The 23,903-nt window shown below is 40.1% G+C and overlaps 1 protein-coding gene across 1 annotated transcript in view; it reads right to left on the bottom strand.

The window, feature by feature from the left end:
• LOC114548070 (carbohydrate sulfotransferase 15) overlaps positions 1 to 22,164 on the bottom strand; it is a 40,093-nt gene extending 17,929 nt beyond the window's left edge. The window contains exon 1 of the mRNA XM_028567768.1: positions 21,917 to 22,164. The gene's annotated coding sequence lies outside the window, so the exon portion shown is untranslated. The remainder of the gene's footprint in view (positions 1 to 21,916) is intronic.
• Positions 22,165 to 23,903: the final 1,739 nt, after the last annotated feature.

Raw genomic sequence — 23,903 nt, 5'->3', positions numbered from 1 at the left:
CCCCCACCAACGCCCATCGCCCACACCCTTCGCAAAACTCTGTATCATGGAGCTTGCGGCAGAGCTGATAAGAGGATGGCTGGAGAGCGCCTGCCTACCTGCTCAAGCATGTCATTTACCCCCAGCTGGGCCCTGAGCGTCACCCCACAGCAACAGTCTCTCCACAGACAGGTGGAGAAATAACGAGCCATGCTCTGAAAAGACGTCAAGAAGTTGTCTGACTGTAGTGTTAGTATACGTCTTCTTATCCAAGCAGTCTGTATTCATGTGGGATCCCATTTTCATTTTTATTTATTTTTTCAAAGTGATGAAAGCTTCAAAAAGACTAAGAGGATTGCTTTTAACAGAAATGTAATTACTACAGATCAGATGTCCTGTTCCATCACAGAGATGGACACGCCACCGTGTAATAAAAGCGCTAAAAGTAAGATGAAATTTTCAGGATTTGTGCTTTGGTAACAAGCCCACTGTTTGCTATTGATGAGCACATATGCGCTCATCTGTAGTCCTCATGCTATTAGCACTTATTGATTGTCTGTGTCCTTCATTAAGGCGGAAGTAAATGAGGTGCTTGTGCTCAAGGCTATGTCAAATAGAGGGAAGGAATAAGCAAGCAGGAGGGGGGTAAAGATGGAGAGCGAGCGAGTGAATACTGTGTCACTGACGAGAGACTGTTGCTATTAAGGGAACGCGCATCTAAATCTATCAGTCAGCTAACTCAGTGGGCGACTGGCAGTTTGACAGATAGCTTTATTCATAAAGGAAATATGTTGTGCCTGTCCATCAAACATGATGAAACGCCATAACTAGAACAGAAATATGGCTTGAGGGCAGTGGACAAAAAGGACACGAGGTTGCATCATCTACCTTGAAATAATAGAAAACCGTGTGGATTTCAACATTTTCCTCATTAAAGATGGATGTTAGCCACATTTATTTCAGCACTTTCAACATGACGAAGTGCCTCTGACCACGGCTCATAAAATGAATTGGTCACTATTTCTAATAAGGGTTTATTGCAAGTTATAGCTTTGATAGGTAATGCATGGTTTATTAATGCTTTGTAGATCACTAATATCCCTTTGGCTGGTTTATATCCTCATCTGGCATAATGTGCTTTGACTTTTTACTCATAGTATAAGAAGCAGCATTTGTATCACTATTAGAGCTATACAGGATATCTGATGATATATTGGTCCATATACATTTTTGATGTAGTTTTCAAAGTAATGTGACCATGATGCCTCGAAGCAGGTTATTTTATACTTATTATATTAATGAATAAGTCACTAATTTAGGGCCATGGGCTCTGTCGTTGCTCTATAAGAGTAGGTTGCACACTGCTGATCTGTTATTTATTCCAATAGTTCTGTAGTCTTAGTTGTGAAACAGGCCTCTGTGGCCGAGATATGTTAGCATAGTAAACATACATGAGTATAGCATGCTAACCTGCAGACAAAAGTAGTAAAAAAAAAGTTTGAGTCATTTCAGTATGCATACTGTCATCATTCACATAATGATGAAATGACCAAAACCAATTCATGTATTAATACTTTAATTTTTTTGTTAATATACAACTTAAATTAACCCACGGTTTGTTGTATCAGCTCCTGTTCTTATTACTGCTGGCCATGGGACCAAACTAGACAGGAATTGAGTACATCCAATGGGTTTCGTTAAAGAGGAAACTTGACTGTACCATGTTGAGTAGAATACTAGAGATGCACTGATTGACCGACTGGTGACCGGAATTGGCCGATTTTCACGTGATCGGCCATGACTGGCGACCGGCCGGTCAGTCTGACATATGTCGATTTTTATGCCGTTAAATGCACTTGGGCGCCGCATGATTAACATTGCGCAACATCAGCATCGCACTCGCACGCACAGGGTTTCCACTATATGCATGTAGCAGCGGCGCACCGCTGCTCCATCAGCTGTGAAAAAATGTCAAAGTCGTAATTATACACGGCTCTGCAGAGCCGTCTGCTCTACTGATCTCAGGCGAACAGTCAGCCGCCCTCTCTCTCCCCTCTGAGGCTGAAAAACTGGAACATGAAATCACTCACGCGGGTCCCGTGAAATATGACGGCAGTTTATTGTAAAATAGCATTGCGCACACTGACTTTGATAAATGTATCACACCCCAGATGAGACAAGAAGCTAACGTTAGCGAACGCTGCGGTCCCTCTGCCTCTGATGCCCCACTGCAGGAGACGCTGTATTCCTCTGACACGCTGTATTAACGTTACTGTTTTAAACACTAATAGTTGGTTCAGTTCAGGAGCTAGCTGCCCAATGGTCGTGAGCCTACCATGAGTTTTCTTGTCATCAACATAATAATAATAATAATAATAATAATAATAATAATAATAATAATAATAATAATAATAATAAAAGCTACAATTATTTTTTCACAATCAAGCAGCACAAAAGCTGTTCTTATTATTGACTTCCTACTGAATGATAAAGCCCTACATTTACTAACAATGAATAGCATAATAGGTAAACATTATAAACCCTTATAATGTATGCTTTTTATTAGAAAGAAGAAGTCTGCAAGTCAACTTCCAAACATAAGTGTCATCTGACTAGAGAGTTCCAACATATTGACCACACAGATTAAAATCATAATGATTGTAATTTAACTTCAAAGACACTGGCATCAGTGGTAATGGCCTGCATGCTGTGCTAATGCAGTAGTTCCCTCCCTGTGTGGTGCAAATGGAATTGCCACGGCCTTAATACCTCATCAGAGGCAGACCTCTCCATACTGTCTACCCCGTCATTCGGAGACGGAGCAGGCAGTGAAACAGGCAATCACGGAGATTTGTTCAGTCGGCCGTCTACTCCACTCCTAGGTGTCCATCCCCGCTCTGGAAAAGCCGACCAATCTCACACACTGGCAGCTAACTGCCGTTCTGTTGTGTACCTTTTTTTTTTTCTTCCTTTCTTTGTGTTTAGAGCTCTCAATACAGTATGATTGATTATTTGTGTAAAAAGATGCAGTGCAGATGGACACATTATCTTTTATTGTACTTTATAAAAGCACCAATCGAAATCTATTGTTGTTAATCAAATTTCAAACTGGTTATATTACAGCTTTTGTCATGCTGTGGAATTTCTTTGGCATTGATTGTGAAGACAAAAATGGCAAAGTGGTGACACAAACAAACTAGACAAAACTTAGGAATATTGTTCTATTTTTCCGATGTCCATGAATTGTGGTCATATTCCATAGCACTGTCACACACAGTAGGAATGACAAAAACACTCCACAGTCCTATATTCATTAATTTCTCCAACCACATGATTGGGGGGGAATTATTTGCATGGCCTGCTGATGGGCCCCTGAAATGTCCTTTTTTATTTTGATTCAACGCAAAGCACCAGCTTACTCTCAGGCTGCTCCATACTGCAGAATATAGTTAATATATCTTAGTTATCCCCACAGACCTCCCTCTGTTGTCTTCATCTTTGACTGCTTGAGAAGATTAAAAGGCCTTTTTTTCTATTGGGCACAACTCTAACCTATTTACTGTGGAACTCAGATGTTTCCTGCTTGTTTTCCCTTTGAAAAACGGTGCAGGAAACTCTTGGAGATACTCTGGAAAACAATTTTCCTCAGTATATGTGTCTGTCCTCCGGGGACCAGAAGAGGGAGGTCTACTTATATGTCAGAATTATGTTTTATTATTCAGTGCTGTTTACAAAGCATGACAGCTTAAAGTTATCTGCAGGAGCAACAGGCAGATTAGAGGTTGCGTTGGAGACTGTGATGCAGTGGAATGCTATGTGAGGTTTTTCACAGAGTGAGACGATAAGTTTAAGCAATTCGGAGCCATATTACCATGAAAAGTCGATGGAAAAAAAATGTTAAATCCTCAAAGACAAATGAATCACTGGATACTCAATTTGTAATCATTGAGTTTAATCAGAGATAACGGGATTATGAAGGAGGAAATCAAGGTGTCATTGGACAAAGAGCAAAGATATACATACTTTAGATGCAAAGTATATGCATTACAAACAGACAGCATGAGGCACAGAGTGGGTTATACTGACTGATAAACAGGAGAACATAATGTAAACGAGTGATTATCCCTGATTCATTGTGCAGGGGTGTAAAGTAATACGCACATCTTGAGTGTTGCAGTGTTGCCTCCTTCCTATACAGACCGTAACATGGTATTTTCCATATGTCTGTGACAGTAGTAAAAAAACAGATTAATACAAGTGGAATGTGCACAGCATAAACAACTATCTGCTGCCAGCTTGCCTTCACAACCACAGAGCCAGAGAAAAGAGACAAAGCAAGCAAGCTCGGTACCTTCATTCAAGGTGTGGAGGAATATAAAACATGAACACACAATGACTGAGTGGACAAAAAATCCTGCGATGAAGACACTTGGAAGACCTTGAGAATAGAATAGCACATTCTGTCCACAGTGTCCTTGTGTGCAGCTGCACAGGAGTACCCTCGACCTACTCTCACAGACTGATTTCCAACCATCCACTGTCATATTGAAGAAGCAGTTTGTCATTCAGGAACAAGCCCATCCACAAAGCTATTTCCCCATTAGAACCACTTACAGATCCTCCAAAGCAAATAAGCAACAAAAAAAACTGAAGAATAGAGTAAACAGCTAATGACTTCAGACCGTAAGCAGAATGTCAGAAGTGCCTGCAGCTTTGGGCAGTTTCCCGTTACGACTTTTTCACCGTCAACGGCTGATTAGCTGACTGTAAAAGCCAGTACAAGCTGAAGGGCTGTATAGTGCATGTTCTCTTCTGAGAAACAATCTGCTCATCCTCACTACCATGACCTCTTAACATTTCCAAGAAACGGGAAGTGGATTTTGGTTGACGTCCACCAAAAACACAGGATGTACTGTCAGGCAAAAGCGTGATAGAAGCAGTCAGAGGGAAGAACAAAGAGGGTGTCATCACTGTGTCAGCTGGAGAAAGATGTTTTTCCATCAGGCCACTCACAATAATTAAAATTCAGCATGAGGCCACAGGGTGGTACAGCCATGAGGCTCAGCCTGACATGTGAAACTGAAGCAACCCTGTGATTGGTTAAAGAGAGCTAGTGATAAATAGCTGCTGATGACACTGACACTGTCTCCTCCAGTGTCGAGTCTATTTTAATTTTCCAATGGGATCTTAAAGGGACAAGAGCTCTCTCCTTAAACTGTGGATATGTGTCCTATGTATTTGTTTTTATATTAACATCTTTTCAGCAAAAAAAAAATATTCATTTCAATTTACATTAGATTGTTTAGAACTGACCACCAATGGTTACGCTGGTAACAGCCATTGCAGTTTAATACTACAGCAAACTCTCCTCTAGCAGCTACTTTTGTCAGAAAAGCAGCAGGTATATCTGTTTATCGTGCAACCAAATAATCTGGACACCGTAAAGTTGGTTACCTTGTTAGAACTTAGATGTGTTTGTCACCTGCAACTCTTCTGCGAACAGCTCGCTGTAGCTGCTTCTTGTTCTATTTACTTTCTTCAAAAAATGTAGAATTATTCGCTCATGAAAAAATGAACAACAGGACTGTTAGCTTGTTATGTAGACACCTTGGTTGGAGTCATCGTTAACCACAGTGATGAATATTAATAATACATTGCTGTTCCTGTTGCTGCTTCACAATGAAAGAGGTTGTTATTCGTAAGATAAAATTAAACTTGCACGGTTTCCTTTCATTCCCCTTTGCATGTGAAGGCAATTTGAATCCACCAACTACTATATGTAAATACTATCAAAAATGGGTTTGGATTTTTATTAAAATCTTAAAGTTGATAACTTTTACTAGATTTTGTCTCCCACACACCCAAAAGTTATGTTTCCTGCTACAATAAAGTATTGATCACTAGCCTGGTTGACACCAGACCCTTCTCAGTTGTAACTGAGAGTGGGTGTGTTAGGTTCATTCGCAGCTCATTTCCAAAGGGGCATCACCAACGGACGTTGCTTAAATGCCTGTGGGCGCAATTGGATAGTCCTTCAACCAATCAGACCAACGATCCAGGTGACGTAGCAGCGACAGCGGTATCAACGGATTGCTGCACTTCGTTGGCCGTCATGTTGAATGTAAACAAAAAGCTGCTCACCTTCGCTGTGCTATCATCATCGTGTAAAGCCTGCCTCAATGGTTGTGATTGGTGTAAAGCCTGCCTCAACGGTTGTGATTGGTGCCTCGATTTGGAAAAATTGGAAATGGTCTTGAATGGGCTCTTGGCCAGACTGACTTGCAGAGCAAATCTCAAATTTGCCAGAAGGTTGTCAGGGTTTTCCCAGGCTAATTGATCACTGCAGTTTACAGTAAATAAGGTTGTCTTGTGATGAGGACATCTAAAAAAAAAAGTAAAAAAAAAGTAAAGAGAACTCTGATAAATACTCCTAAGAAATTCATGATTCAAATGAAAATGATGAGCCTTAACTATAGAGTATCTATTTAAATAAATTAAATCAATTGGAAAAGGCATCACTGGTGGAGTAAATGAAGCGAGAACCTAGGCAAGGTACTGAAGCATGAAATTACTCCTTACAATAGCTTGAGAGTACAAGAGAAACATCTGGAAGTAGGATTGCACTGGATTACAATGTACCACCCAGCGCACTGATAATGGAGTGAGCAGGAGCCCCATGACCTGTCAAATATGTCCACCCCCCAGGGGCTGCAGCCCCCATCTAATCATGTATATCACAACGATGTAACGCAAGCAAGAAAGAGAAGATCAGTATTCACTGTGGCTTAGAGTGGATTAATTTGTCATATTACCCAGGGAGAAGTCATCCATCACATTCCCCCACATCACACACACTGTTGACCAAAGATCCAAATCTAATCTCCAGGAAGTCAGGCAGCATTCCCCCACCAGGAGTCCAGAGGACCTGACCGTGACCTGACTGAGGAGCTGCCGGGTCAAATTATCAACACCCTTTCACTGCTGTGTCAAGGGTGGCGAGAAATGTGGCCTCTGTCCTGGATTCATAACTGCTGCTTTGCTGAGATTTCAGGCGGAATCCCAGTTCAGCATTTTCTTCCATCTTATCTTTTATTAATTATTTTAATTTCACTAGAAGCCTCCCGCAGCCTGGGCTCCTTCTGAGGTGGATAAGTGCTTATGATGGTGTCATAAAAAGTGCAGAAAAACAATGGCTGCTATTTAAATTACTGAGTACAGTAATGGATATGTTATGTAGAGCATGGGGTGCTCTGGTCCCTACACGGAACACATACAATGAGGCTAAATTGCGACTGAAAATGATAATGTAGAGATAAGACGTGAAAGGTTCACGTGTCCATCTGAGATGGGTGCCTGCCTTGCATCAAATTAGGAATTAACGATGGCAAATTTATTTGAAGAGCTGCATCTTTAACACGATGAACAATCAAGGATTTATTGTTTGAATGAAAAGGAGCTTCAAGTTTTGAGGGGCATATGCAAAGCAGTGCTGTGTTCGCAGCAGCAACTTCCGATGAATAATGTATCAGGATGAACCTAGATGTGATGTGTCTCTAAGTTATTATCTATCTTTAAAAAATGTATACCCCCATGAATTTAAATAATTCTCCTTTGTATTTTAATCTTTCCTGCTATTGTTGGAGATTTAAAAAATATTTTTGTAAGTGATCTACAGTCATTTTAATTCATTTGTTTTTTTCCTCTTGACCATATTCCTTGTTTGTGAAATATTAATCTGTCTTGCTGACAGATTTTGAGATGTAGGTTGAAATAAAAGACAGGAGAGATGGAGTTAAAGAATGCCAACTGACAGGAAACTTATTGTAAGTAAGGGGGTCGGGAGAAGTCGTAAAATAAGACTTTGATTCATGGATGCTCAGTGCTGCCGCATAGGAGGATTGAATGTTTTTGTAATTTGTGAAATATGTGCCAATTGGTATCTCATCCCCTTAAGGTCCATCTCTTGTGTTTTAAACCGGCAATAACGTGGGTGGCAAATGCAGCCTGAAACATTTATATCGAGTACCATTAGCAACTCAGCATCAGAGCTGTTTTTCCTAGAAGGTGGATAAAAAAAATGAGGCTTCCAACAGACACCACTAAAAAATAAAAGTGTCAATCTTGTGATTGCATTAATACATTTTCACTGATGAAAATGGGGGAAACGCATCAAGAATACTGGAGACGACAGTAAAACAATTGGTGCTCGAATTTGGCCCTTTACCTAATCTGACTTCTTCCTTCAGACGACCACCTTTTTCATTTGTTCAACATCCTACAACACCTGCTCCTGCTGGCCTCCTCACGCTCTTAATGAGACCTGACAGGCAGTCTGTCTACATGTGGACCAAAGTTCAATCTACTGTTAATCTTCCTTTTTGACAAGAAGCAGACAGAGCTGGGGGAAAAGCAGTTGGTAATTAATCCAATGGGAATGTTTACTGTTTCCAGTGGAATGCCTCTGAACCCACAGTGCAGCATAAATGGCTCAGGTCCAAATCGGCTTACAGAAAATTTAGGGAAAAAATGTAACGCTTGTGTAAAAAGAAGAAACAATGCTGTGGCTAGGACTTTCAAGGCTATATTTACAACTAAAACAATGTTGCGGTTGTAGGGTATTTTTCCATCCACATGCTGTTGTCCATTGACACTCTTGACATTTGTAGGACACATCTGTAAACACTATTCTATGCTCTGAATCACACTGTACTTCAAGTCGGTAAACGGCTACTAAAATGTACCCCTTTGGCACATCTGTGCCACATATAAATACAGTATGTATTTTAGTAAACTCAATAAGACAATCATGAGAGCCAATAAAGGTGGGAAATTGGAGACAGATCCAAGTGCTCAGAATGTGTGTTTCTAACAGAAGTTGTGAACATAAAAGTTTGAGTGATTTAAAAACATGCATCAAATGTGACTGATCCTGATGTTGGGCATATTTTGTTTTTGCTTTTCTTTTTTTTCTTTTGTTTTGCAATGGTCTTCCACACAAAGAGGAAGATCTAATTCATAAAATGAAGTTATGAAAGTCAGCAGAAGTGGAGATAGGAGGTTTTCACCTGACAGTGCTGGCGTTATTCAGATTTTTTCATTGGCTCCAAATGAATGAAATCATAACTTAATTGTTTTAAATCTATCACACTTAAGCCTAAATAGCAAACACTTTACAGGTTGTTAGCATGATTATATAAAATTCCCAAAGTACATGTCACTACTACACATAATGCGTGCAGTTACACAATGGTTGTGCGATGAATTTGTATTGTGTATAGGTGTCATTAGTCTTTCTTTATCATTGACTAATGTTCCTTTCATTAATCAGAATGAAATGGGCACTTGGGATGTTTGGTGTTGCTTGTAAATCATTGTTCTCAGTATGCCAGTATATTTTAAGTAGTTGCCCAGCAGATAGAAGAATATGATGATGGTACCCTGGACTCATATAAACTGAAGTCACTAAGGGCTTGAAAGCCCAGTAAGGAAACTAAAAGGAGCTCATTTGTTAAATCAAGTGAGGCCTGTTAGAAACTTTCTTTCCAGTTGAGCTGTTCCTCTGCTTTTTCTTCCAACTTCCATCAAACAAACTTGTTTATTTATGCTGGAGGAAAATTTGAGTATCTCCCCCAAAAAAACAACCCACAATCTTTGTGAAATCCTGCAGTTGTGAGGATTCAAGAAGTAACATTGTAAGTAGTAGGCTAACAATAAAAAAAAATTAGCTTTTCCCTGCTGATGCAACATGCTGTTGACGCCCAGCAACTGAAAAAAGTCAGCCAATTTATTAAAGACTACATTTCTATCTGTGACTATGTGTGTATGATGATGAGGAGAAGCGCCACTTCTTTCAGAACAGCTTCCTGTTTCGTCTGTAATTCACTGCTTTGGTAGGTTGTGCAGGAGATGCTGTGCAGTAGCGTCTCACACCTAGTTAACAGTCAGTTTCATCTCTAATTGCACTGAGCCTCCTGCCAGATAGGGATATGTGCACAGATTGAGTGTTAGCCTAAGACTGCCAAGAAAACTTGTGAATTAACAAAACGTAGGCTATTACTGAGTCTGGCTGGCTTGCTGCTCTGCGCTCAGGAGCAGGCCTGATGCAAACAGTTTTAGGGAGGCTACTCGAGGGCATCCCAGCGGATCCATAATATTAACTTGGCCTGTGGATTTTCAACTCATAAGATGCGGTGCTTTATCTTCTCCCTGCTACATTATACATGTGGCTCCCCAATAATGAAGGCTTGGACAAATTCTCCCGGCTTAACAGGGAGGCAGGCAGGTTAATTCTCCAAATTAAGGGTGAGCATAAAGAGGTCTCCTTTTTAATACGGAGGATTAATTGCATGGTATCTTCATTTTTAAGGTTGCCAATATGTTCCACCTCTCTCACAGAAGGATCACTTACACTGTAATTTGAGTGTGAGGTTTAGCATAAATCACAAAAATGCATCAGTCCTATTTAGTATGCTCTGGAAGTAGTGGATTGTAAAAACAAAACAAAAAACAGTTTAATCACAACTCTACCTGCTTGGCTACATCCTGATAAATGGAGGAAGGGGGAAAGATGTTCTAACTACAACAGCACATCCATCTCGCAAAGTGTAAAAAATTATCTGGTTCGCCAAAGGTTCATACTAGCAGCAGCTGCCTGCACAGATATAAAACTCCAGATCCAAATTAACTTGGCAGGATAATCCCACAAAATGATAGCTGCAGCTATGAAAATAACATTTGTACAAATTCCTTGTGACCGGGGCCAGGTCGGAGTGCATCTCCTTCACTGCCAAAGAGTCTGAAGAATGCAAACAGCCCTGCAGTTGTGTCTGACGCTTCTGCTGGACATTTCGAGGCTGTCTGGTAAACGGAACTCTGTGTTGACCTTTGAACTCAGACAGACGTGCAGCTAGGTGGCAAGTGCATGCAAGTTTTTTTTTGTTTACCAGTCTGAGCGAGTTAAGACGCCGCGCCTCTTGCTTAGCCCGGAGCTGCTGCTGCTTGCACTTACGATCACCCCCTAAACCATGCATTCAGCTACATTACTTGGAAGTAGGGTTGGGTCCCAGATTTTTTTTCTTCCCAATACAGCTGCTAAAGTGATACTTTTAAAATAGTGATTTTAAAAAAGAGCACAAAACGACAGTCGGCGACATTAAAAGAACGGCTTGCCATATGGTCAAAATGAAATGATTTATTAATAATGTAATAACTAACTTATAACAATAACTTCTTTCACAGTAAATTGCTGTTAAACGACAAAAACAACCACCAGATGGGAAAAGGGTATTTTGCGATAACTTTGAATGCATCACATGGCTTAGGCCTTGTTTTTCCGACAACGGCAACTGCAGAGCAGACTGATACGTCCCGGTGTTGGAATCCTCTACAGTGAAACAGAGTCACACTTTACACCGTTTACCGTTAGCTGTCAGCATTTTAACCGTGTTTAGGACCAGCTACTGGCTAACGGTAGGCTAACTTTACCTGATCCCAAGTGTAGTGTTAACTAGCGTCACATGCAGCGATGCTTCTGTTGCCTGTAATGTTTGTTTCGGAGCATCAGAGGGCAGCGCAGGCATTTAAGTGGCACTGAAATCTGCGTCGCTACTTGGTCCGGTAGTTACCGGTCGTTTAGGCACAGGTGCCATATAAGCACCGGGTTTAGGTACTCTACCCTACTTGGAAGATGAGTAGAAGTTAAACTTGTCTGTGGTTTCAGACTGATCTCATAAAGTGGCATATGTATGACACGCCAATTCGTATGCCGTTTTGGCGTGTTATCAAGAAGCATAATCTTTTTTGCGTGTTTATCAACGCCGTTTGGCCGCCATTGATCTACATTATGTGTGAATTTTCACCGTAGCGAGTAGTATGAAAGGATGGGTAAAACACAGGACTTTCACCCAGGAGAGCTAGGATCGCGTCCCACGTGTGGTGTTTTTCAACAGTTGTTTTTTTTTAGCTTTTTTTGGCGATGCCGCGTGGTGTGTATGTTTACATCCACTGTATACAGCGTAGACATACACGTGGATAGCTCAAAATGCGTACAAATAACACGCCATTTGGCTTTAGGAAAATGGCGTGTATGTTTACGCAAAGTCATGATGCCATGTTGGTGGTTTAGTAATGAGATGAAATTAACAGAAACCTTCTCAATGGTTTGTAGGTTGTGTAGTGAGATATAACTATGGTGCTGAAAGGTTTCACACTTGCTCATTTATAAGAGGTAGCCAGAGGTAATTGGAAAATGAAGACATCTCCCCCCACCGCTGTATATTGTTGAGGTCCCCACAGGTCTATGTTGAGGCCCATTAGAGTGACATCTGGAAGACAGATACTGTCTACAAACACACTCACACGCGCACACGCAACCACTAATACTGGGTCTTTCTGCTAACCTAAGGGATTCCATGGCAACACATGAAAGCGTCCATGATCAAGTGGCAGCGTAAATATAGATTTTGAAAGCCATGTGTGTAAAAACGCAGTCATTATTTTTCAGTTGTTTCTCTCTGGAAATTATGTTTATTTAGAAGAAAGAAAATCAATAATAAAAAATGTGGATGCACAACCTCTCTGTAATTGAATTATTTCTTTTGATTTAAACTTAACTCTGTAGGGCTTTCTTACAAGGAGATTTTTTTGAGCTATAAACATCCGTCATTTACCAACATTTTCAAACCTAAACCACCAACTAGAACTACTTGGTTAGAGATAGGGAAAGATTGAAGGCATGGCTGAAAGAAACTAGCGTTGATTGTTGGTAGGAGACAGAATGCAAACTTTACTTTGTACACCCAACCGTCTATTAGGGGTGTTGGATATAATCATCGCATCGAAGCATCACGATGCGGATGATTCTGCTTTTTTTTTTAAGAGAAGATGCAATAAAAATGGGAGTTGATATACATCTGACTGCTTGAATTTGTTGATGAAAACCATGTGTAGCAATATAAACTTAACATGTGTAAAATTTTGTATGAACACAAAAAAAATTCAACTACTAAGAAATAAACTGAAAAATGTTACACAGACATGTGACTAACTGAAATGGAAAAATGTGTCCCTGAACAAAATCAAAAGTCAGTAACCGGTGTGGCCACCAGCTGCATTAAGTACTGCAGTGCATCTCCTCCTCATGGACTGCACCAGGTTTGCCAGTTCTTGTTGTGAGACTCTTTTACCAAGGCACCTGCAAGTTCCCGGACATTTCTGGGGGCATGGTTCTCGCCCTTACCCTCCGATCCAACAGGTCCCAGATGTGCTCAATGGGACCGGGCTCTTCGCTGGTCATGGCAGAACACCAACTTTCCTGTCTTGCAGGAAATCGCACACAGAACAAGCGTTATGGCTAGTGGCATTATCATGCTGGAGGCTCATGTCAAGATGAGCCTGCAGGAAGGGTACCACATGAGGGAGGAGGATGTCTTCCCTGTAACTTTTGATTTTGACCACCCTTTGTTCAGGGCACATTTTTCCATTCCATTTTCCATTCCATTTTCTGTTAGTCACGTGTCTGTGAAACGTTCATACAAAGTTTTACGCATGTTAAGTTGGCTGAAAATAAAAGCAGTTGAAAGTGAGAGGACATTTCTTCTTTTGCTGAGTTTATAACACATTTGAGGAGGTGATGCATCGGGATATTGAATTGTATCGAATTGTTGACTGGATAATCGTAATCAAATTGAATCGTGACACCAGTGAAGATTCAAACCCCTACCGTCTATCCCAACCTCGTCCCTTAGTGTGAGACTTCTTGCAGCAGGAAACACCTTTTGGGCATGTAGAGGCATTCGATTCAGGTAATTATCAGTTTTAACAAGGGTCTGACACATGTCTGTTACAATTTGAATGAGTTATGACTCCAAGAAGAAATATGAATTTTGATGCAAATTGCAGCAATTGGGTGCTCAGAGTTTTATAGTACCTTAATTGTCCTTCACTTCAAGCATAATTTTTACCTCAAGTCTTTCCCTCCATCCCCTCCAAACTGCTCATTTTTATTAAAAAAACAATCCTAGAAAATTCAGTATGATTAAACTCCAAACTATGAGCCTTAACTATACATTGTTTTTTTCAGCCATTTTAATGCTAATGAAGCGATAAGACCAGTGATGTATTTAGTAAACAGGGATTTTTACATAATTGTTAACATACAATTTTCTCTGCATAAGTAATATATCCCAGCACAGTCCCATTAATCAAACTGCTAGCTGCAAAAGGGGGATGTTCTCATTCGCCCGACTCCATCTATAGCGCACAACTGGCTACAGATGGTGAGGGAAATAAAAGCCAGTTTAGTTTCCCACGCGTCATTAATACAAGAAATGACCCCCAGCTTGACAGTGGCACACGGCAACTCTGCGATGCCAGAATTACCTTCCTACTCAGCACCCCCAAAGTCCCAGCATGATTTCCACAATTCCACACAATGTCCCATGTTATTGCAGGAAAGTGTCCTACAGATATGTAAATATCAAGTCATACACTTTTCAAAAATATGTTTTTTTTTATGTGTGAGGTGTTGTTTTCATGTTGTGTTCTCACATCACGTTTCAATTATTGCTTCATATACAGCACGGGGCTTTATCCCATGTGTGTTATTTCTTTTTCTCTTTTTTTTTTAATTAATCCAAAAATAACATGTCAAGAAAGCATACAGTATGTGGTTTGAATTTACAGGCAGATGTTTATGTGTGAAATTTTTTTAAAAGGATGTATCTGACTTATAAATGTCTCAAGTACTGCATATAATGTTGGTTAGACCAGTTAAAATGACTCTTAAAGAGTTTAGACCTTAGAGACTATGACAAGATTGACCACAACCAGAAAGAGAATGAAGCATGCAAGATGCTGACACCTCCCGGGTTACTAGAGCCAATAACTCCAGAGAAGAAACTTCCATGCGAGTCATTCACGAGATAAAGAAGATTAATGTCTGTCAGCATGTTAGCTTAATCACTGGAAGCTCATCAATCACAATGACAAATAGCGTCGGACCGCAGCTTCAATCAGACAGCATCTTCTGGAGTGGTTGCTCCTCCACAGCCACATAAATCCTGCCTGCTGAGCCACTACTCTCATCAGGAATACATAACATAACTTCATTGAAGGATCTATCCATCACTGGGCTGCTGCATGCACCATTATTTTCAAAGTCCAACTTCTGCACTTGAGCACAGTCAGAAGGGAGCCGGATACCGTCTCTAGTACAGATCATTCAGTCTAAAACTGGAGCCTGCTGTCACTTAGATGCCAGCTCGCAAAAACAGCAGTCTGTCGATGAAACATTTATGCAACAAAGGGTTACTGGTGACAGGAGTGGAGCTAAAGATGGTTACGTAAAGAGCTGACATATTTTGATAGGCTGCTGGCTGTTCAGCAGCCTATGAAAACATGTCAGCTCTTCAGGACTGAACTTTAAATAGACACACAGCATCAGTTTGTTTATGTTGATGCAAAAACTCAATCTGCATGCTGATGAGGTAGATGTATCCACTATAGTAGTTTCAGGATGTGTTCAGTTTGTTAACCATCAGTGCTAAATCTAATCTAAAATCTAAACATTTAGGGCAGCAAACAACTACTTTCATCTTGATTAGTCATTGAATTGATTTTTTTTCTTGTTTTCAAGTTGCTTGTTTTCTGCGGCCAACTGTCTAAAACCCAAAATATTCAATTTGCTACAATACATAACATAGGTAAGCAGCAAATCCTCACATTAGTGAAGCTGGAACCAATTAACTTTTAGCATTTTTGGTTGATAAATGATCTATAACAGTTAATTGGTTTTCAGATATGTTGTCAATTAAGCACCCAAGGACTACGGAGACTGTCAATTTTAAAACCTGCTCAAAACACAACAGCAAGGCTACATTACAGTATGGTCTTTAAACCAAAATGTGGTGGGGAAAACAACAGTATTAGGAAAGGCCAATGCTGACAGTTTCCGGTAAAATCTTTGCACTTGAGATACATAAATCACATTTGAAGGACAGTTAGCTGACCCTGTTGTGTGTTGATGTTGTCTGCATACACATGGGTTGAGGGTCCGGTCAGTCTGTGTGCCCTGTGCCCCAGAGGAGTCCTATCGGGCTGTACGCAGTGGCCCCTGAAAGCACTCTTGACAGTAACCGTCCTGCAGCAGTGAGTGAAATAAAAGACCCCCTAAAAGAGCGGTCAAATGCTTCATTTGAGAAACACAGAGTGCTGCTTCAGGCTCTCAGGCTGAAAAAGGAGATGTATCCCACAGAAGGAAACAAGAAAAGGTGTCCGAGGTATCAGTGCAGGGACAGAATGTGAGATACACTGGGGGAACGCAGGCTATCTAAAGGACTGGTCAGAGGTTTTGGGGATGAGACACTGAGGCTCTGGGGTAGCCGGTTGCCCCGTCTGGTGCAAAATGTCCCAGACAAGCCTGTGTCCTCACAAAAGACAAAGTGGAGCAAAAGGAATTTGGCAGGAAGTCAGGCAGCACGGTGTTTATCATTGCTTTCTGATTTCTAGTTATTTGTTAATAAATCATAACATAGCCAGGGCTGTGACAAAAATGTGAATCTATTTCCCAAATATGGACATTTCCTCAGATTTATGGGTGACGATAAAGACGACACCCTACTTGAAAATGAAACCTGTGCGGATAAACAAGAACGCCATTGTGTTAAATCTGTGCGACATTAAATGCAGGATGGCAGAACAATTCACATGAAAGTCTTAAAGACCCTAAACGTCTCGGCTAATAAAAGCTGCTCCACTGCATGTTTTTCATATTACACAAAGGCACAATACTGTAACAACATGGGAACAAGATGGTCAAATAATGCCAGCCAATTCCCAGAAGAACCCCCACACCAAAAAAATACAGCTTTGAAGTAACACTTGTTTCATCTTCTGGACTCAAACTAATCCAGTCTGTGGTTTGACATCCAAACACGACTGTATGTTTCATCACTGTCAGTGTCTGAAGACCTCCGTGAATCTGAAAAGGGCAACAGTTCGGTGCATGTTTGCTGCCAAAGTCTCCCCAGTTTGCATGATGAAGTGGCTTTAAAAAGGTCATTGAAATTGATTTCACCCAGATTCCCCTAGCCATTTCAATGGAATTCCCTTCACTTGAGAAATCTCCAACAAAGATTTAGTTAACAAAGGCATTCCCTCTTTGTCTGTATTGCACTAATAAGAGTCTACAGCTGGTCTATTACTGAAAGAAGCATCACCGGAATCTCTAATGAAAACCATTTGATGGAGAATGCATCCTAAAAGCTGCATTTCCTGCTGTGATCACATTTACATGTAATCAAAGTCTGGTTGAAAGACTAACATCTTGCTTTCTCTTAATTGATGGAAGAGTTATGACATTAATAGTAATTATTCATAGTTCTGCCTCTTTTTGCATGCTCTTTATTATGTTGCACAAAGCCCTGCTTCACATGCAGATTTGACAATGTGTGACAGTGTGATTCATTGTTTATTTACTTTAAATTCTTTTAAATGAATACTTCATCCGCCTACTACAAAGACCGAAGTTAACGCTGCATCTAAATCAAGAACAATCAGCCGGCAATATTACAGCTCAATTTATCTCGGACGGAGTAACTCATCAAAGTGCTTCAGTCTCTCCCAACGAAATCTGCTGTGGGAGAGATGAAATGAGCTCAAACAAAACAGAGTGCCTGCTAGAGGCCACGCACGCTACACCCAGTCGTGGCATTTAAATCATTCTAATCATCCATCCCACTCGCTGTGTAATAATATATTGCAGCGAGAAAAAGAATCCCCCGCCACATTTATGACGCCTACGTCTCAGCATCCCACACAGACTCTGTAACAACTTGTAAGCAAACTGCTACACACGCACACTGGCATGGCACACACACTGAGTGGCTATCTAGCCATACCATGCAAACAGTATGTGCATCATTATGAAATATGTGCTTTAAAACTGCTCTTTACTCTCTTACTCACTTTAAAAGTGCTCTTTAGTATGACTTGTAATTATAATTTTCATTATCCGTTATTTCTTTTAATTATTATCAGATTATTAGTTTAGTCTATAAAATGTCCCAAAAAAAGGTAAATTCAAAAATCACAAGTGTCCACAGCTTATGGTGATCTTGCTTTGTCCAGTTAAAAGTAAATTTATAACAAATATTCAGTTTAGGCCTACAATGCTGCAAATTATCACATTCGAGAAGCTAGTAGCTGAGAATGTTTAGCATTTCTGCTTGATAAATGACCTCAGACATTTAAATTCTAGATTAATTTTCTCTCATTCTACTAATCGATTAAGTGCTCCAGCACTAGTGCTCTTGACAAGTTCTTAATTTTCCTCCCGTTGGCCTGCCTTTTCTCCGATTTAGTTCGTTTTCTGTGTAGAACCCTTATGGCTAATGTGCTGGCAAGCAGCTACCATGGTGCGTAATTGAAAGCTTAAGTACAGTAATTAAAAACCATTGTGTTACTCTGCACATTAACTTATTCAACTTGAAAGTAATGAGGGGAAGAGAGAGGAGGTTTATGTGATGTGATGCACCCTGAAGGCATGTCTTAACCATTAACCAAAAAATCTGCCCTCACATCCCAGCAAACATTGGTCCGACGGCAACGTTGTGTCCCTGGCCAAAAATAGTCGCGGTAGGACGGCATAAATTGGTAAAAAGATGTTACACAGAACATTTCCTAAAAATGCATTCAGATACATTTGAACATGTCAACAGTTCTGTGGGGTTGCATGTATAAATGTTATTTTTACTTTTAGCTACGTGTACTTCAACATATACCATGTTGTGAATCAGTTGTAAGTTGACGTCCACTAAGTGACGTCCTTTACACGTGCATTTATAGTCCATCATGCCCCTCTATGAAATCAATTGTGATAAAGCTGCGCTAAACCCTTGCATGGTTAATACTGCAATAATTAATTTAATTCGCCAAGTTTTTAAAAGGTTGTGAAGACGTCCACTGACGTCCTTTACACGTCTATAGTCAAGGCTGCGGATAGTCGTCCACTGACGTCTTTTACACGTCTAGTCAAGCAAAACAGAAAAAGAAACACGATTTGTATACAAAGTACATTTACTTTATGTGGTTTAAATAAATTATAATTACACAGTGCCCAGTGTGGTTAAGTGATTGCAAAGCCACTGCATTTTAGTCATTATTTCAACCTGTTGTACCTGATGTATTCTTTGTTTTTTGTTTTTAAATGAATGTATGCATACGTGTAAAACATAAATATATCCGGTCACCATTTATGTCGGAGTTGGATGTAATCATTGACATATACAACATGTAATTGCCATTGACAGGGAAACTGCTGCCAAGATGTAGTAACAAAAGATCTTGCGATATTACAAGATCCCGCGATAGGATAGATTATCTCGCGAGATATAGACTCCGGAGCCAGTAACTTGAACGTTGAACAACCACGAAGAGAGGAGGAATTGAGTTGTATCGATAATATTATTAAAAATCTACTGTTGGGTAAGTACATTTTGTATTATTAGATTAACGTGCTTGAGTTTTACTTGTTTGACATGAATGAACCGAAAGAAATGATGCCCACATTGTCAACTGAAATGTACTGAGTTTGGCTAAAATTAGCTAGCTAGCAAACGTTAGTAGGCTAAAAGTTAATTTGAACTTATACAACGGTATACCATAGTATAAAGTATGTTTAATGTTACAGTCAAAGTTGTGAAAGTGTATGTTTTAACATTGCATGCAATTGCTACGCTGCACTGTACTGTTAATCGTTTTTTTTTTTTTTTTTTACCTTATTTGGTTATTTTTTCTAAGGTGAAGTAATCCTACATTTTTTTTCATAGAATGGGTTAGGGGGATATATATATATATATATATATATATATATATATATATTGATTTTAGCTTTTTCTAACTCAGTTTCATTCATGAAACTGGTGCAAAATCTTGTTTCATTTATTTTTTTTTAATTTAGTTATAGGACCATAAAAACATTTAGACAATAATTCAATGTAATTTTTTTCCTACTGTTTGTTTTGTTTATTATTGTAATATTTTCTTCCCTCAGATGCTGTGAAGAGGTGGAGCCCAAATTCAACTGAATCAGAAATTGATGCGGCTTGAAAACACTTGAAACATGCTCCAGGAAGAGTGTGGGGTTATAACAAATAACTTTTTTGGTGTAACTGATGTTGCAAAAAGTTGCTACACAAAGGGAGATATTTGTGACAGTGTTATTGAACTGAACTAAATTAACGGAATTGAGCTAAAACTGAATTTGTTTTGTAATGAACACGTTTTTCCTGTTTCCCGGGTGAATCTGTATTGTATAAACCGTAAAATAAATAAATGTGATTTGGAATTTTGTGGCTTTTTAGTTCATCCCGTTATCTTTATGATCATTTGTAATGAACTACTAAAATGAAAATAAGAACAGTTTATTTTACAGTGCCCTTGTTACATGTAGTTACTGTAATAACTATAAATTATGCATAATTACATGCAACAAACCTTAACCCTATATTCAGATGCAATTAATTATATTAAGAACTTAAATGTATAAGTAAAGTGTTGTTTGATCTACACGTGATTATAACGTGTTATAGACGTTCAGGTATGACTGGACCGATTTTGGACCTTTTTAGAACCTTTGTCAAGTTTAGATGAGTAAACGTCAAGATCGCCATTCACGATTTAAGACAATGGGTGTATGATTGTTTAATATGCAGGCTTATAGCCTACACTTATGCAGAAACACACCTTATAAACATCCAGAAGAAGACTAATTCTGGCGTCCAGGGACGCGCAGAAAAGACGTGGAATTCACGGCCAGAAAAGACGTGGAATTCACGGCCAAGTGACGTCAAAGACGTCGGTTCAACTTTCATTTTGGAACTATTTTTCAACCATGACGGGACGTCTCGGACGGACGTCTTTTCAACGGTTATTAAACGTCCAAATGTTTGCTGGGATGAATCCATATCATCAACAGCGCATATCTTTATGTCTTGCGCAGCTGAGTCTGGCAAAAGATCCCGGATCTGTTAACTGTTACAGATTTAGTCAGTGAAGGATGTTGTGATGTAGCCTAAACTGTGGAAAGCGTAACTAGCAGGTGCGTTGATGGCTTCTCAGATCCTGAACACACTCTTCATAACATCTAATGATCTATATGGGAACATGCATCTGTGTGTGTGTGCGACCAGGCACTTCAAACTGTTTTTAAAAAAATCATAAAAATCCATTTGGAAAGCATTCCCAGTCAGTCTCATATTTGCCTTGCGGCAGTCTGTGGTCTATTTGCTGTCTCAGGTAGGACAAAGAGATGAGAGGACCACTCTGACCCTCCTGAGGCTTCCCATGCTCTCATTGGTCAGCGGGACATCCTTTTGTTTTGGCTCCCACGCGAGAAGAGCCGAACAACGCATCTCATGAACGGAAGCCAAAATATTCCTGCACAATCACAAACAAAATGTGACATGATTCTCGGAATCAAAGCAGTCCCTCGTAGAAGTGATGGCGACTGTGATCAAATATGTCCGATAGTCATTTATTACAATCCCCATGCTGTTAACTCTACAAGCAGTAGTTCTTTCTTCCACTTTAAACCGAGGCAAACTGAGTCAACTCTTGAGTTAGATTAGAATACATAGTGACCCATTCATTCTGTACGGGCAGCGGGCGCCTCGCCGCTGAAAGGAGACCGTTATTGGCGATGTCTCCGGTTGTAGACAGGGCACACAGTCAAATCACCCAAAAAAAAAACTTTTCCATTTCTGCACGCAGTCGAGACACAGTCTAAAAACAGAGGGCATGAACTTCACCCACTCAGAACTGATGGAGACAAAAACTAAAAACTGCATTGACAGAAATCAAAATACACAGGGCTAAATATCGTGCAGTAGGCTAATAATAATACTGTATGAAAAAAAATAAAAAAAAGAACGTAGCCTACCATGAGTTTCTTCTTGCAGCGCTCACGCGACCACCCGGATCAAACAACTTGCCGGCTCGTATATTTCCATTCCGGTCACCGGTCACGGGATTAATGACATTTGTAAATCCGTGTAATAAATATGTTTTACCCTCCGCTGGCGGTTACATGTGAACAAGTTGTAGGCTAGACTCTGCGCTGTGACCGTCTCTCTTTCTTCTGCTTCTCTCTCAAGCTTCCGATATGAACGGTGGGAGTCAGTCTCTCTCTCTCTCGCTCCATTCCCCCGGTCCCCCGTCCCCCTCCCTGTGTGCGTGTGTGTGTGTGTGTGTGTGTGTGTGTGTGTGTGTGTGTGTGTGTGTGTGTGTGTGTGTGTGTGTGTGTGAGGGGTTAGAGGCAGCAAAAGGGTGGAGCGATCAGGGGTCCCTCTAATAAATAACTATAAGACTTATTATTATTAGTTTATTTACAGCAGAATTCAACATGTTTGCTGCCTGGTACAAAAAACGATTTTGGACTCTATAGCTAAGTTTACCCCCCCCCTATATTCAAGTTTAAAGTTCTGCATAATTAAGGGTGTTTCGCTTTGAGTGACAGGTTGGCTGCCATCACAGGAGGCGTGCATAGTCTGTTGCCTTCATTCGGCCTACCTCAGCCCTGTCCACGCTCCATCTCTTTGCCCATTATTGGATTAGCTGACATCAGGCACTGCCAAGATGCCGACGGACGGAGCCACCGGGAGCTGTCCACTTTGAGCTTAATTTTGGCTCTTGAGAAAGCTATGTGGGACGTCACGGAGACTGCGTCCATATTGTAGACGGTCTATGGTATTAACTCACAAATAAAAGAGATTAGGCCTACGGAAAAAGGTAGAAATGACAAATACATAAATAGCGGTTAAAGACAGCTGCCATTGAAAGTGTTCACTATGGCTTATTTAGAGTTACCATATTGTTTCTGGAAGGACTGTTTGGGGATAAGTCTGGTGATAGTGTACATTTTTCTTATATGTTGCTATATTTGCTATTATGATTTTCTCATTGTCAACAAATCCCATGAAAAGCCCAAAACCAATAGTGTGCTTCTCTGTCTTGGTTCCTACTGAGAATGAAATCTTTAAAAACAGGTCACAAATAATGTCTAAAGTTTCATTTAAAAAAAAAAAGACTGAAACATTTCCTAAAACAGCTGGACACTGCTCAATGGATAATGGCTTTGGCAAAACAGGCGATACTGTTCATACAGTAGAATTTCATTGTTGGTTTTGGTCTTTTAATAGGATTTGTTGACAATCATAGTAAGAGTAGAGTAATGCCAGCCTTATCATTTAATGTTATTGTCAATCTTCTAAGCACCACAAATGTTCTATTCATGTCCATTGTACTTTGGTTGAGTCAGAATTTCTTAGAGACAAATGCCTCCAACACAAATCTGCATAGTAAATGACAAAATCTGCCTTTTCTAATTTTTGTGAACTGGCCCTTTTAAACTCACCATTAACATATTGCTTTAAACCTGAGCTAAATGCGCTACAGATCTCTGTTAACATTAAATAAATACAAAAACACCATGAATTTTTTATTGTTCGTCTCTAGTGGTCCATCACTGTATTATTGTGGTGCTTGTTCCTCAGCATAGAGTGTATAAAGGGGTTGGTTAAAGGGGGGGGGGGGTGACAGTGGGGGAGGGGATAGCACCCACCAAGACAGCTGCTGCTCACTGGCTGGTTATTCAAACCATTAAGGCAAAGAAGGATTTATAAGAGGCCATGTCTGTATGTTTGTTAGGTTTCTTTGCTTTGCTTTAGCCTTGCAGCTAGTTAGTGGTGTCTGAAGTATAATTGCCACGGCTCAATATTGGAGAATTTAAACAATTAAACAAGGTGTTTGCCTCCCAGACATAGGAATACAATAGAATGCACTGCAATTACCTGGGAAAACAAAGGCCAATAATTTCACAATCATTTGAGAATGTGTTCTCTTGCATGATGAATTCCAACAGGGAGATG

This window comes from Perca flavescens, chromosome 21 (assembly GCF_004354835.1).
Source record: "Perca flavescens isolate YP-PL-M2 chromosome 21, PFLA_1.0, whole genome shotgun sequence".
In the NCBI taxonomy this organism is placed as follows: domain Eukaryota; kingdom Metazoa; phylum Chordata; class Actinopteri; order Perciformes; family Percidae; genus Perca; species Perca flavescens.
This window is presented reverse-complemented; position numbering and strand designations above follow the sequence as displayed.